Here is a 6,000-nt window from a genome sequence, read left to right as displayed (position 1 = left end):
ACATCAAAGTGAGTCATGCTTAACGGCATCAAGTCAACTAACAATTCTACACCCCCAATCACAACAACACATGCCCTATAAATGGATGCAACAATCATGGTTCTCCCAGATGGAGTAGACACATATAACACATAATCAAGGGGTTCATGTTCTCTATTTAACTTCTTGGCAAACTTAGCAGATACAAATGAATGTATAAAACCCAAATCAATCAATATGTATGCATCTTGAGTGCAGATTGGGAGTGTACCTGACACAACTGTCTCAGCATTCTGAGCGTCTCCTGGTACCAATGCAAAAACTCTTCCCTGTCACGTCTGGGTCCTCCCAATGTTATTCCTCTGTGTAGAGCCCGAGGTACTCCCATTCTTCTCACCATCATTAGCCCTTGCCGTCGGACAGTCCTTCATGCGATGACCCATTTCACCACATTCAAAGCAGGCTCCTGATGCCCAGCGGCAAACTCCGGAATGCGGTTTCCCACAACTTGCAGACGTCGGCTTAGCATTGCCTTCCTGGTTCAAGTTACTGAAACTGCCCACATTCGCTTTCTTCTTGGCGTTAAACGGAACTCGGCGACTATCATGGTTCTGTCTCTTCCCTGGTTCTCTCCTGAATTCTGATATCGGTTCAAGTTAGCTTCTGCAAGGATGCCCTTGTCCAATACTCCGGCGTAGGTCGGCATGTTGAGCATATTAACTCGATCTTGTATCGGCCCACGAAGCCCACTTTCAAACTTCCTGGCTTTTCTATATTCATCATCGACCATGTGAGGCACATATCTCGCCAACTCGGTAAAAGCACGATCATATTCTGCCACTGTCCTGCTGCCTTGTGTTAGGGTCTGGAACTCCGTAGTCTTGCGGTCTTGAACGCTAAGGGGAAAGTGTTTGTTGTAAAATAACTCCAAAAATCTAGCCCAAGTCAGACCTGGGTTGCTTTCTCGGGTCATCATCCACCATCTTCGTGCATCGTCGTCCAATGTGAACGCGGCCAATGACACCTTTTGGGCGTCGGTGTTGGGAAAAATCTCAAACAGTTTCTCCATTTCCAAGACCCACGCTTCGGCTTTCATCGGCTCTATACCCTCAAAGAATCTTTGCGGCTTTATTTTCTTAAACTCTCGGATTAGGGCTATGGTGTCGTCCCCATATAAGGCTTGTTGTGGAGGCACTTGCGGCGCTGGAGGAGGTGGAGGTGGAACTGCATGTCCGCCGTTTGTCTGCTCGGCCTGGGTAGAAGTAGTACTAGTGTCTTGTGGCCTAGGTTGTCTCAACTCACAGACCAAACCTTCGACTAATCTCTCTAATCTGTCCAATCTGTCTTCGGGATGATCTCGGCCAACTGGTGGTCTACCCCTTCTCATGATGCTAGAGTATGCAAAATGTGACTTTAAAACAAAACGATCAAATAATATGCATGCAAATAACAAATAGTCACGCCGAGATGATGCACACATTGTCAAGTAGCAAGCATTATGATGCAATCCTAATATCATTCTAAGGGACATCCTATGCTCTTTAGGACTCAAAGTGTGTGAATAACGTACTATAAGAAACTTGTGCTCTGATACCAATCTGTCACGACCCCATTCCGCCCCTAGTAGAATGGTGCCGTGATGGACAGTAATCCGAGATTACCGAAGGCCAACTTACAAGGATTCACACACAAACAGAGTATTACATATGGGGCTAACATGTACGGAAGCAATATATACAAATCTAATTAGTCCCTGAGAGCTGTGCATAAATCAAATGATATGACATACATCTTATCAAGGTCTTACAACTTGGGTACAATACAATGAAGTACAAAAATACATCTTGACCAAAAGGCTTCTCAAGCCATCATATACAAAACACAACGAAATGCACGCTAAGAAGCATGATCTTCAAGATGCTACAAAATGGGAATCCAAAACAAGTTGCAAAGCACATCTAGGCGTCGTCGCCGTCCTGCTCATCACCTACATATATATAGAGAGGGTGAATTGGATACTCAATGAATGGTACAAGTAATAAAGGGTTTGCATGAACAATATTCGAGATCTTTAACAAAACAATACATAATCATAGCTTGTAACAACATGGGGTGAATCAAGTTCATTCAACAAATCTTTCAAGCTTCATCAATCAAGTCATTCATGGCTTTCAAGTTTCAAGGGATGACATTAACAAAGGTTGTGCTACAAATGCTTATAGTCCCCTAGCACATACGGACTTTCAAAGGTTGTGCTACAAATGCTTATAGTCCCCTAGCACGTACGGACTTTCAAAGGCTGTGCTACAAATGCTTATAGTCCCCTAGCACGTACGGACTTTCAAAGGTTGTCATCCAAGCAAGGCTAACACTTAATACACAAAATGGGGAATATCATTCATGCCTGACAAATACTTTTCCAAAATAAAGCAAAGCAAAGCTTTAACAAAACGTTATAACATAGCTTTATTAAAAATACCACTCACATAGTTCTTCAAACGTCGGGGTTACAGGCAAGGATCCAAGGCCTACAAGCACATAACAAATCCCATTGAATGCACTATCAAACAAGCTTTACATGAATGCAAATGATCTCGGCATTCCTTTAAAACTAATACCAAAACAAAACACTGTCCCTCATCTCGGGAAAACATAATGGGCACCAACCAGGTCTTGGCCAAGGTCCCACACCTCATTGCCGAGGTGTGGTCTCGATGGCCACATTCAAGGGAATGAAGTCGGAAAAATCTGGGTTTCCCTCTGCTGAAGAACATGAACATGAAGAACATGAAAAACATTGAATGCTCAATCACAACTTGTTATTACAAAATCTATGATTTCATGCTACGAATTCAAAAACATGGATCTGGGTACCCATACTCGAAGACTTTATGAAAACAAACACGAAAATATGAATCCTGATGCAAGCTTTCGGATCAAACAAGGCTTTTGTTCAAGAACACATGAATATCACTTCCTCTTTCTAAAACCAAACTTTAAATCAATGTATGGCTTGTAAATCAGGTTCGATCACGCAATGCAGCTAGATGATCAATAAGAACAACAAGAGTAGATTAAGATTCTAACCTCAAAACACGAATCAAACGGTTTGAACCCTAAAGATCAATCTTGGAAGTCTACTTCTCTCTCTAAAGACTTCTTCTTCTTCTTCTAGAGCTTCTCTCTCCTCAAGAACAAAGACATAACAAATGATACATTTCCAGGTCTACCGGCTGACTTAACACTCAGCTCGGACACGTGGCACTACCGGGTTGGTTTTCCTCAAAAAGGTGACTGAGTAAAAGGACAAGGCTATGACAAAGTGTGTTCAACAAGCAAGATGACAAGGGTACTCCGGCAAGTAACAATCTCGGCTAAGGACAAAGCTTCGGCAAGTAAGGAGAGAATGACCTCGGTTAGGAAGGACAACATTTGGCCTAGCTGTGCCACACCTTGGCCTAGATGTGCCACACCTCGGTCTAGGTCGTACCAATCCAGGAACAAGATCACTTAGGCGCAAAGGTAACATCTCGGCCTAGATGATACACATCTCGGCCTTGGTGATGAACACCTCGGCCTAGATGATGACATCTCAGCCAACATGCCTTGGTGAAGGTGGAGGTCAACCAAAGTGGTTCCAAGATGGTTCTAAGCTTAAGGTGACCTCGGCTTAGTTTAACCTAGGCTAATCACACACGCCAAACAAGGAACAAAGCATGCAAGTAACACTTATGCAAGATGAATCAAGGTTTTGCAAATGCAACATATCAAGACAAGATCATGTAATATATGCAAGCATGACTAGAGTAAAGTGAGGGTTGTTACATGCAGTTTGCAGACATGAGTGGATTGAGTAGGATGAACAAAGCTAGGAGGCTGCAACATATAAACCTCTTCTTCAAGAACTCCATGAAGGAAAGCATTAGATATGTCAAGCTGCTTGATATACCAATTGCGATGAAGAGCAAGACAAAGAAGAATCCAAATGGCAGGCAATTTTGCAACAAGACTAAAAGTCTCTTGGTAATTAATATCCTCATGTTGAAGGTATCCCTTAGCAACCAATCGAGCCTTGTGTCTGGCTATGGTGCCATCAGAATTTCATTTCACTTTAAACACCCATTTACATCCAATAGCAGCTTTGCCAGATGGTAAAGGAACAAGAGACCAGGTTTGCTGTTTATGAAGAGCATGAAGTTCTTCTGTCATGGCTTGATGCCAGATGGGAGAAAGCAAAGCCTCTTTGTGAGATGGAGGCTCAGTGGCAGCAAATGATGGAGAAACAGTGGTGGAGGTAACTAGTGCAGCAGCTTTAGACCTGGTGGTCATGGGATGAACATTAGAAGAAATGAGGGTTTTAGGAAATTGAATGGAAGTGGATTGAATTGGAATAGAAGTAGCAAGAGGAGAAGAGACTAGAGGCAGAGAAGCAGTTGTATGAGATAAAAAAGCAAAAGTTGACACGAGGAGAAACATGAGGTGAAGAAGGAGAAGAAGAAACTAAAGAACTAACAGATAGGGAAATAGGAGATCAGAAAAAGGAATAAAGAACAGATAGATCACCAGATGAAGCATCTGCAAAAGACTTACCAGAGGAAGAATCTGCAGCAGATGGGAGAGCAAAAGGAATAATGTGTTCATTCAATACCACATGTCTGGGTAAATAAATCTTTCCAGAAAGAGGATCCAAACATCTGTATCCTTTAGCAAAAGAATGATAACCCAGAAAAACACAAGGAATAGACTTAGGCTGTAATTTGTGAGAGAAATAAGGGCGAAGCCGTGGAAAACATTGTCAACCAAACACTCTAAGCATAGAAAAATCTAGATGAGTCTGAAGCAAAACTTCATAGGGAGTTTGATGAGTGAGATTAGAAGAAGGCAACCTATTGATCAAGAAGGTGGCACAGGTAATAGCATCAAACCAATATTGTAAAGGAAGAGATGAATGATGCATCAAAGCAATGGCTATTTCAGTAAGGTGTTTGTGCTTTCTCTCAAAAACACCATTTTGTGGTGGTGTATAAGGACAGGAATGTTGATGAATAATGCCTTGTGTGGATAGAAAATCTTTCATTTTATTATTCATAAATTCTTTCCCACCATCAGTTTTAAGAATCTTGAGTTCAGTAGAAAATTGCTTCTCAGCATAGGCTTTAAACTCAAGAATCTTAGTATAAACTTCACTTTTGTAGGTCAAGGGATGCAACCATGTAAACCTACTAAAATCATCTACAAAAAGAACATAATACTTGTAAGAGGAAGAAGACTCAAATGGTCCCCATACATCACTATGAATCAAAGATAGAGGTTTATTAACAGTAGAATTAGAAAGATGAAATGGAAGTTTGTGGCTCTTGGCAAAAGAACAGTCTATACAATCAAGGCACTGTTGCTTGGAAAGCTTAATACCAAGATGTGGGGTGAGATGCTGTAATTTCAAAAGAGAAGGATGGCCTAATCTATGGTGCCAAAGAGAACTGGAAGCAGTTGAAGCAGAATTTGCTTGTGGTGAAGCAAAATGATAAGCAGAAGCAGCAATGTGTGCGTGTGGGGAACCAACATGAGCAGCAGAAGCAGTAAAAGGGATGATAGATTAGTGATCAACAAAGATAAGTTGGAAGGAATAGAAGACGAAGAAGACGAAGCCATTAGAGATGCCATAGATCAATGAAGCTCGTTAGAGCATCTCATCACTCTGATACCATGAAGAAAAGATGAACCTCTTAATTCTTTATTCAATACTTGTATTGTAGCTACATTATTATTTATATAAACATTGTAAAATAACTGTCTAACCATCTAACAACTTGTCTAACAAACTTGTAACCAATCTTCTAACTAATATCTAACTCTAACAAATATCTAATATCTCTAACAGATAGATATAGGAACAGAGGCTGAGCTAGATCTGAAGCTGCAGCTGTGAGATGGGCGTTGAGTGTTGCTGATATGGTGGTGGCACTGATGTCTTAGATTGTAGCAGCATAAGCTTTGACTTCGGATGTTGTTGTATAGGCT

The sequence above is a fragment of the Camellia sinensis genome, chromosome 10 (assembly GCF_055761805.1).
Source record: "Camellia sinensis isolate YWXY chromosome 10, ASM5576180v1, whole genome shotgun sequence".
Taxonomy (NCBI): domain Eukaryota; kingdom Viridiplantae; phylum Streptophyta; class Magnoliopsida; order Ericales; family Theaceae; genus Camellia; species Camellia sinensis.
Note: the sequence above shows the minus strand (reverse complement) of the source record.